Raw genomic sequence first — 11,003 nt, 5'->3', positions numbered from 1 at the left:
GCGGCGCTGGGCTGCTTAGTGGGCGAGGGGTTTCCCCACAACGAGCTCGGGAGAGGCGGGATCCCGACAGAACGGGGTCCCTGAGGGAGGAGAACGGCACACGACAGCCGCGATCCCTCGCCTGCCGACAGGGACATCCGACTTTTCCCAGCGGATCGACCCCCTTATAGAAATCCCCTAAACCCCACCCTCGGCGACCGAGCCTCCTCGGAGTTCCCCTGCGGCCTTCCTGAGCCACCACCTGCCGCACGGAGATCAGAGTGAGCGAGGAAACACGTTCTAGAAGACTAACCAGTAGGCTTAGACCCAAGGAGGTGATGACTGCCACCCCTCCCAGAAGTACCCCTAATGAGGGTCCGGTTGATTATCAAAAGCAGACCGAATCCCTCCCGCCTTTGCAAACTCCTTCCTCCTCTGATGAGTCTGCAGTGTTTTACAATTTGTCACTGTGTCTTTTGGGTTGGAGAGGAAAGGGTTGGGCAAAACAGGATTAAAAAAATAGATACGGGCTGGCGCGAAGTTCTGATGGAACAAATAATTTTGAATGTCTATTATGTGTATTTTATGCCAGGTTTGGGACTAAAAGCAGAAATAAAGAATCGGGTCAATAATAATTTGGAGAAGGTGAGCAGTAGCCGGAGAAGTCAGCATCCTAATGAAGGAAGTATTTTATATTTTATAAATATTTTCGATTCGTACTGTGGAGTCGTTTAAGCAGCTCTTCCAAAGTACTTTGGGACGTGTAATGGTGTAAAACCCTCCAGAAATGTAGCCCTCACTGGGTAGTTAAAATCTGGATTTTAATGGGCTAATTTTGTTTGGCTCGGTTTGGGCACCTGATTCCTGCTGGCTTCCATGCTAGGGGGAAGAGGCGCTTTCAAAATCCTTCCCTGAAACTGCAACTATTGAAAGACCAGACAAATGTCTATTTGGCACATCATGTTTTAAGTTTGGAGGAAATGAAAGTACAGGCTATTTTGAAATAAATCCCAAGGCCAGAGTATGATGAACGAAACAGAAACTGAACTGTGCCCCTGCCGCTGCAGGAGTCTACTGTAATGCAGTGTGACGGTGATTGCAGCTGTACAATGCCCTGTCACGCCTCACTGCACCAGCGCGCCGCCCACTTATGGGAACGAGAGCCACCTAGCGATTGTTCTCATCTCTGGTTCTTCAACCCTGAGAGTCCGAGGATGGAGATTACGACTACATATTATTACCTAAAACACTCTACATATCTCTAATGAGATTTATTGGTTAAATTTAAAAAAAAGATTTTAGCCAGAATTAAACTTTTGTTATGTAAGATAATTACCCACTTATTAATCATAATGTCACCTTTTTTTGTCTGTGACCCCTATCTCATGTAACAGTACATGACACTCCAGATAAGCAATCTAGAAAAATATTACAATCTTCTCATTTGGAAAATAAGGGAACTAGGATAAAAAAAGGTGAATCCTTTTGTTGTGTTGTTTATTCAATAAACTTTTACTGAGCATTTATTACTATATTTAAGGCACTGTGTGGGTTACTATGGATACCACAATAAAAGAGACATAATCCCTGTTTTAGAAGAACCCACTTGCTGGTAGAGATACCAGAGAGTAGAAAAGTGATTAGGCTGCAATATGATAGGTGTGGTAATTAAGAACAAAGTAATTTATTATAGTTACACAGATTATGGTCAGAAATATAAACAATCTTTGTGTTTTATAGCAGCTTTCCTAAAAAAATTATTTTTAAAGAATCTTTGATTGCTTTACAATGCCCTTACAAATTAGGCAGAATAGTAACATACACATTTTACAGGTTATAAGACATTGACTCAGAAAAATTAGGACCCAGAATTTACATATCACTTAAAGTACATTTCCCAATGAACATTAATGATAGGTGCGTTGCTACTCTTCCTACTGCGCCTTCCCATCAACAGGTTTGTTTAATACAAGCATCTTTCTGCAGTAGGTTTTAATTTTTTCCCCTGCAGATATAGGTTACATCTAAACCAAAAGAAATTAAAAGAAGAAGTTGCATCATTTCATTTAATCCTGATTTCAAATCTTTCAGTTTGTGCCTAAGTGATTTTATTGAAAGCTCATAAGTTAGCAGACTTTAGTGTGCATCCCAACTCTGCCCAGATCAGTCTCTGAACATCAGTTTTATTTTGACCAAAATAGAAACGTTACCTATTACTGGCTTCCACAAACTTTAATGATGATATATGTGACTGAGTATATGAGTGCCTGACATACTACAATGGCACTTGATAAATGCTAATTTTCTTTTGCCCTCTTCCTCTTTTTTATAGTGCAAAAATGAATAACTTAGAACTAGTGCAACATAAAATTATTTTTTAAAATAAAGGTTTATCTACTCTTTGCCTATAATACTTAGGTCTGGTGACACACCCAAATTATTCAGTGCTAAAAGATAGATAAATTGATTTGAGAGAAAGAAGAGAGAGAGAGACATCAGTTTGTTGTTCCACTTATTTATGCATTCATCGGTTGATTCTTATGTGTACCCCAACCACGGATCAAACCTGCAACTTTGGCTTATGGGGATGATGCTTCAACCAACTGAGCTACCGTGCCAGGGCCAAAGATAGATTTCTTTATGACTCTGATTACATAAAAGAATACAGTATCAGGACATTGAGCATCAGATTCTAGAGAGTTGAAACTTAAAACATCTTGTATCATGAACACAGCATAATATAACCACATTTGTACCCGAGTAAACAGAGTGGCCAGCTTTCAACCAAACACCAAGAACTTGCTGAGAAGCTACTCTTAACATTCCTATGAAATTTACCTTGAGGTTTAGTAACCCGACAATTAATACATAGCTAGCCTCCTCCCTTTTTATAATAGACATCTCACCTGTTCCACAAAACCTTAACAAGCACTAATTTATTTTGATATTTAGCCTACATATTCTGAATGTTTTCAAATCAAGTATACAATTAGGTACTTAAAAAATGTGTTTCTATTTTGAGAAGAATGATTGATCAATTTCAGTACTCAAGTACACAATGTGTATGAAGCTGACCTGTGCTCTTTGTGATACCACACCTTAACCATGGAGCTACGTGATACAATAAAAGGAGTGACTCATCCTCTTTGAAAAATGAGTCAGATACCAACTAATATTTAAACTCAGGTCTCGTAGCTCGTGTTTTCTTAGACGAACGGTCAGCAACTTTTTTCAGAACAGTTTGCTAAGTGTATATTTATTCATTCACTCCTAAGAGGGAGTCACAGAGCCAGAGGAAGAGTCAGGAAGAATTGCAGTCCATGATCCAAGAGAAGAAACTTCTGGTTTGGGTGGAAGTGAGGTTGGAGAATGGTATTCAGACCTCTTTCTTTCTCCTTGTATGACTCTCCTAATATTTACTAAGGGGAACCTTAATAATCTTCAAGAATTTTTTCCAACTCCCCATAAGCAAATTCCTCTGGGAAAGAACCACACCGTAAAATCTTATCTACTGGTTTAATGGATACTGACCATCTGGAGAAGACAAGAAGACATTCTCATAGGGAAGACTGAAAAGAATTAAAAAAGAAAATTAAAACCTTAGTCTTTTATACTCTTTATTATCCAAGAGCCTTAATGTTCATGGGTCTCTTTACTATTCCAATGTTATAAAAGCCATCTTGGGATCCTTGGTCATAAATTAATATATTTCATGTCAAAGTCTGTTATATTACCCAGAAGCTGCCATTTTTTTTTTCTTAAAATACTAACTAAAAGAAGAAAATCTTCTGTTTTGTGGTTTTCACTTTCCTAATTTCTGTCGGGTAGACTACAATTTTTGAGAATCTGCTCCTCTCCCAAACCATTAGGACCATACGTGCACACACAGATGCACACCTTCCTCCTTTCCCTGCCCTTATTATTTTATCGCCTCTGTTTGCAATGTAAATTAAAACATAATATCAATGAAAGGCAGAGAGACATAGGTGGTATGTTTATCACCCATGGCATACTAAAGATTTGTTTAACTACCCTAGGGTCTTTTCAGTTCTCAGAAAAAGTCAACATTATCATAAATCTAGTATGTGTATATATATATAGTTAGTATCATTGGATTACCATTTATTAGAGCACATTCCAGAACAAATTAAATTAGTGTATTCTTATAGTTCACATTTTAGCCATATAAAGCTTTAAATTTTTTATTTTCTGGCTTAAATTTTCCATTGGTTTCCCATTGCCCTTAGAATACAGTTCCCAATCTTTTGGATGACTTATGTGATATAGTCCTTGCCTGCCTCTTCTCTGTCATTTCCTGGGTGGCCACTCTAGCCACGTTTCCTTCTCTTAGGTCCTTGAATAGGCAGTGTTCTTTTTTACTCAGTGTTCTTTTTTACTCAGTGTTCTTTTTTTACTCAGAGTCTTTACACAGGCTGTTCCCTTTTCTAAATCCTTCTCCCTACACCACTCTTCTCCTTTCTTAGGCTCCAGAGCTAAATTTGAACTTCTTCAGAAAAAAATCTTCTCTACCCCCCACCCGTACCCAATCGAGCTAGGTTAGTTACACCTATTACACATTCCCATGGCACCCTGTCCTTCTTCACTGGCATTTTTCATATTTGTAATTCTTTGTTCAACGTCTTTTGCTTCCAGTTGGCTGTGTACTCTGTAAGGGCAAAACACTGTACCTGTTTTGCTCACTAGGGTATTATCACTCCCACCTGATACAAGGGATGCTCAATAAGTGTTTGTGGATTTGATTAATCTTAGAAAAAAAAATAGAAATTTGGACCATGACTTTCATATAAATGCTTTAAATTCTTGGCCATCTTACTGTAGAATATAGAAGTAATTGCTTAGCAATAAGAAGATAATCTTACTGGACCTTCAACTCATCAGCAGAATTGAAATCTGTTGTTATATTTAATAAGATGAAAGTTTTAATTAGATGAAAGTTACTTAGGCAATGAGTAAAGATCATATTTGTAAGATTCTGGATCGCTCATCAATTATCTCACAGCAACGTCTCATAATTCAAAGTAGGAAAAAAAGTCTTCTGATCTGACCTGTGGTGGTGCAGTGGATAAAGCATTGACCTAAAACGCTGAGGTCGCTGGTTCAGAACCCCGGGTTTGCCTGAATAAAATCTTGAAAAAAAAAAAGTCTTCAGTGTCCAAATCATTTTTATATAACTTTTATGTTTTCTAATAAGGGAAGCAGTTAACCTTTTTATTATGTGGCAAAAGAAAAACACACTGCTGAGGAAAACAATGAGAAGGAGGAGAGGCTATCGGCTAATTGGAAAATAGAATAGAAAAGTTAGATTTAAAAATTCAGAAAGAAAAATGGATCAGAGTATAGAATGGACAATTCAGTAATCTTTGTATTTTTTTCACCAGAAAAGTGTTAGTGAATTCAGGCATTATTGTTTTTCTCCTGTAATGGGATGGGGCTAAATAAATTGAATGTAAGTTTCTTAAAAAAAGAGTCAGGTCATATTCAATTTCAAAGTCAATGAGATATTTAAATTGTGTTTCTGGAGGCAGGTTCTCCAAGTTTAATCAATAATGTATGTAATAAACCTAGCAGTGCTAGGCACTTTTAGGCACTCAACAGGTGGTGCTTTCTTTATTATGCATATAAGGTAAATCAGAGCTTCACACTGTAATTAATATGAGTTAAACTTGAAAGACACACACACACACAATGGTGTAGAACTGCATTGGTACAGGGAGCAGTACACAGGATGCTGCGTCAGAACCATGTGACCGATTGTATCTTGACCAAGTATAAATTGCCAAAAGAGAAAAGAGCTTTCATCTACTTATAGAGGATGTCTCAGTTCATTAGCAATTTTATGTTTGAATGAGATGAGATGCAAGATCTGTCAAAGCTGAAGAAGATGAGGCTCTAAGGAGCAAAACCAGCTGTGCATGCATTCTTGTCCTCTTTCAAACTGACATGTCTAGAGTGGTTTGCTGTTGCATCTCTCTCTCTCTCCCTCTCCCCCCCCTCTCTCTTTCTATCTCTCCCAACCACTGTAAGCTTTTCATTATTTCAATCCCACAAGTGGTTGAATCCTTTGTCCAATAGGACACGCATGGTTTTAGCTCTTTAACAATGTCTCTATGGTGGGACCACGCCTATAGGATGGGCCAAATACAGGAATGCCACCATTTCCAAAATGTAGGCAACAGTGGTCTAGATGCTACAAAGGTTATTAAATGTAGAAAGAACTTGAAATTAATTTTCTATAAGTATTAGTGAGACAGCCAACTTTAAGCATTAAAGCACAGTAGGAATCTTAGAGTCAAGAGTTTAGGGTCTATAAGGAATGTTCCATAGATGATCAATCCCTATCTTTTTCTGGTCTTTTAAGACAAATCTAAATGTAAACCAGTACTTTACTTCTGGGAAGTTTAATCTGGATGTATCCTGATACCAAGGAGAAAGCTTGATGAGTTATGGATCCTCTAGAAGTATGATCTTCTAGAGCCTGAAAGTAACATTGGAAATTGAAAAGGAGCGAGGTTCAAGATAAATGTAATAGCTTTTTATATCCTGGTGACTGAAAAAGAAGACTTATAAAGAGCTCCTAGATCATGTTCTAAGGCTCAGTCTAATGCAATGTCAGGTACCGATAACTCTTGTACAAGCAAGAACTGATGAGGGTAATCATTTTTTAACACATTGTGACTGACTGCCTTTGGTAATTTTGGTTCAACCCAGAACTACCACAGCCTGAGAAAGATGGAATGCCCTGGATGGCATTCACAGAAGAATCACTAAAAGTCTAAAACGAAACCTATACTTAACCTTTTTACCTTCTCTTACCTTTGTAATTCTCTTCCCTCAACTTGAGGTCACACCCCTGAGCCCTCCCAGTTATATAACCACCTGCATTTCCTCATTTCGCTGGAATGTAACAAGTCAGGAACCTCAACTTTTTTTTTTCCTATTAATGGGTGAGAGAGAAAAAGAGAGGCAGGAAAACTGAACTGAGAAGGAAGTAAGAGTAGGGAAAGAGAGTAAGAAAAAAGGCAACCATGAAGTCTGGAGGAAGAGAAGAGATAGAAGAGCAAAGCAATGCAGTGTTTAATGGTAGTAATAGTTGTTAGACACCTGTCTGTTACAATCTACTTTCCTGAGAGATATTAAGAAGAGACTAGATGCCCAGTCTGTCTTAAAAACAAGAAAGGGACTTGGTGACCTCTGAAATATGCTCCGAGACTTGGCTGTCTGTGTCTTCTGAAGGGATATCCTGGTGGTTCTTGCTGCCTATGATCTGTGATAATTGGAGATAATTCTATTTAATGACCCAGGTCAAGCATGCCTGTATATACCATGAGAAACTTTGTATTTCAATTTTAAAGACTATTCTTCAAAACAAAATGTATCATTTGAATTTGACCTATGGGTACAAAGTGTTATATCACCAGACTCTTACCCACTTTGGTGAAAGTGAAAACATCATTTAAAACAAAGCAGTACAAAACAATGCAGTCCAGACAGTCGTTCAACTACTAGATATTCTGAAGAAAGTCCTCTTTTATCCCTCAGATGACCGTGAGATCAGCATAAACCTTCTAACTAAATCTAACAATCTCTTGTAAGTTCTTACTCTTTCCAACTTTATGTTCCATTGGAAAATACCAAAACCCTTTGTACCTTGACTCCAGTGACATTTTTTTTATTCTAGTACCTTAACTTTATCTTTAATTCATTACACTGTGATGGCTCTAGTGATAGTTAATATATGCTTGGCTATTAAAATTCTCCAAATGGAAATATAATGACAAGACTTGTCACTTTTTGGATAGGAGGGAGGAGAAGGTCCCAGGTTTTTTGCTCATGAAACCTGGATGAAAATAGAAAACATGGGAGGAGAAATCATTTGGAGAGCTGCATGAATGTGGAGATAAGTCTGGGATTGAGAGATCTTGAGGACCTGGAGAAGTTGAGAAAAGCCTGAGTTAGAGTTGTAGATTCAGAAGTCATCATCATGTAATTAAGGATACTGGTGTGGCTTCAGAAAGCTCGCCTATAAAATGAGAAAGCTAGAAGAGATTTTGTCTTTCTTTTTTTTCCTTTTTTTTTAAGTGAAAGGAGAGATAGTGAGTAAAGGCTACCAAGCTTATTTTATGAAGTTACGATAATCTGGATACCAAAATAGGACAAAGAAAATTGAGATGAATCTTATTTCTTGAGCATTGATATGTAAATCCTAAATAAATTACAAAAGCAAATCCAGCAGAGTATACAATATAATGCATCAAGCACAAATAAAGTTTATCTAAAGTTTATCTAACTAAAATCTATAACTTACCTTATTACTAGATTAAAGAAAAGATTTATAGACTGCTCATCTCAATGATTACAAATAAAAAGTCAAGAACCATAATTGAAAACAAAATCTTTTAGCTAACGAAGAAAATTAACTTGGTGTGGGTTTGTACAAAGAGTCTATCACAAACATTAATTATGAGACTATAGAAGCATTACCATTAGAATGAAGAACATGACAGGCCTGCTGTATCTTCTACAATTAAACATTATGCTACAAGTTCTAGTCCTGTATTTAAGAGAAAAAAGGTGTTCAGTGATTAGCAAAGAAGAGTACAAAATATCTACAGACAACATTATTTTTTAGTTAGAATCATCAAGAGGCTCATCAAGAAAAGAAAAATTAGACTAAATGTTGAGCAATGTTGCTAAATCCTGACCAATGTAAAAAGTCAATAGCAACCCTATATACCTAAGTAATAGGAAATATACATACGTACATCATGGGGGGAAGATCCTATTTACAATTGCAACAGAAATAATACTATGCCTACGAATAAGCTGAGAAAGATGTGTACGACCTTTCTGGCTAAAATATCAAAGGGAACAAAAAATGATTATAATAAAAAGTACATAATACTAAAGTCACAGGACAGAAAAGCAGTACCAGAAGGATTATGATTCTTCACAATTGAGGGCAATTTTGATCAAAATCCCAACAAGATATTTTTTTGTGGAACCTGACAAACCGATTATAAAGTTAATTATAAAAGGAGCCTGACCAGGCGGTGGTGCAGTGGATAGAGCGTCAGACTGGGATGCAGACGACCCAGGTTCAAGACTCCAAGGTCGCCAGCTTGAGCGCGGGCTCATCTGGTTTGAGCAAGAGCTCACCAGCTTGGACCCAAAGTCACTGACTCAAGCAAGGGGTTACTCGGTCTGCTGAAGGCCCATGATCAAGGCATATATGAGAAAGCAATCAATGAACAACTAAGGTGTCGCAATGAGCAACGAAAAACTAATGATTGATGCTTCTCATCTCTCTGTTCCTGTCTGTCTGTCCTTGTCTATCTCTCTCTCTGACTCTCTGTCTCTGTAAAAAAAAATAAAAAAATAAATAAATAAAAGGAATAGGTCTAAGAAGAGCCAGGACAGTTCTAAAGAACCAAGGAAGTGTCATCCTCCTAGATAGGACGATTCCTTTTAGACCAGTGACTTTCATCTCACGGCATGCACAAATTAATTATTCTGCCACACACCAAAAATATTTTTCCCCAATCTGACAAAAAAAAGGTATAATTTTTATTTATTCACATTGAATGACTATTGTTGTGCTGACTTTTATTTTTTTATTTGACAATCTGAAGGAAAAGTGGTCAGTGCCCCTGACTAACTAGTCAGGTATTGAATGTTTTAAAATTTCTTGCAGCATACCAATTGAAAATCACTGTTATAGACTGTAGTAATTACATAGCACAGTGCTGTCATATGAAAAATAGCACCGAAGTAGACACAAGTGAACATAGGACCTCGTCATATGATAGAAGAAATGTTACAAACCTGATAAATTTGAAAGCTACTGACTTTCTGTACCAAAAAAATTAAATTGGATTCTTATCTCATGCTTTATGTCAACAGTTCTCAAAATTTTTGGTTTTCATACTTACCTGGCAGGGGAGATACCATGATCACGAAGGTGGTTTTCCCAGGGCGAGGCTTATCCATTGCACTCCGGATGTGCTGACCCCTGCGATTTCCCCAAATGTGGGAAACTCAACTGCGTAATTTGTGGTAGTGGGGGACTGTGTTCGCGCTCTCCCCTGAAAAAAAAAGAAAAGAAAAAAGAAAAAAAATTTTTTTGGTTTTCAGAAGTCCTTTATACTCTTAAAAGTTATTGAAGATCTCACAGTTCTTGTTTATGTGGCTTACAGCTATTGATATTTAACAGATTTTATGGTGTGAATGTTTGTGTTCCCACAAAATGCTAATGTGGAAATACTACCCTCTAAATCAGGGGTAGTCAACCTTTTTATACCTACCACCCACTTTTGTATCTCTGTTAGTAGTAAAATTTTCTAACTGCCCACCGGTTCCACAGTAATGGTGATTTATAAAGTAGAGAAGTAACTTTACTTTATAAAATTTATAAAGCAGAGTTACAGCAAGTTAAAGCATATAATAATAATTATTATACTTACCAAGTACTTTATGTCGAATTTTCGCTAAGTTTGGCAGAATAAATCTTTATAAAACAACTTACTATAGTTAAATCTATCTTTTTATTTATACTTTGGTTGCTCCGCGACCGCCCACCACGAAAGCTGGAACGCCCACTAGTGGGTGGTAGGGACCAGGTTGACTACCACTGCTCTAAATGATGGCATTCGTAGGCAGGGCCTTTCAGGAGGTAATTAGATTATGAGGGTGGAGCCCTCATGAATGGGATTAGTGTTCTCATCAGAGACCCCACAGCCTCCAGAACTGTGACCCACAAATTTCTGCTCTTGATAAGTTACCCAGCCATAATGACATCATCCCGTATCATGTAACCTCTGGAAAATTCCACCACTCATAAGAGAATGAGAGTGAAAAAAAGCAAATGACGTTTTAGCATTGTTATAAAAAGAACTCTAGCCTTGCAAAGCTCCTGAACGAGTCTCAGGACTCCCAGTTATTGCCATGCTACAGTTTGAGAACCACAGCTATAAATGAAACTCTGGCTAAATTAAAGATCTAAATCT

General features: G+C 37.4%; 1 non-coding gene across 1 annotated transcript; it reads left to right on the top strand.

Annotated features, from left to right (window-relative positions):
• The first annotated feature begins 9,921 nt into the window (after positions 1–9,921).
• LOC136396222 (U1 spliceosomal RNA) lies at positions 9,922–10,085 on the top strand. The gene has a single exon (XR_010749616.1). It is a non-coding gene; the product is annotated as a U1 spliceosomal RNA (small nuclear RNA).
• Positions 10,086–11,003: the final 918 nt, after the last annotated feature.

This window comes from Saccopteryx leptura, chromosome 2 (genome assembly GCF_036850995.1).
Source record: "Saccopteryx leptura isolate mSacLep1 chromosome 2, mSacLep1_pri_phased_curated, whole genome shotgun sequence".
NCBI lineage: Eukaryota > Metazoa > Chordata > Mammalia > Chiroptera > Emballonuridae > Saccopteryx > Saccopteryx leptura.
The sequence above is the reverse complement of the archived record's forward strand: the minus strand, read 5'-3'. Positions and strand labels throughout refer to the sequence as shown.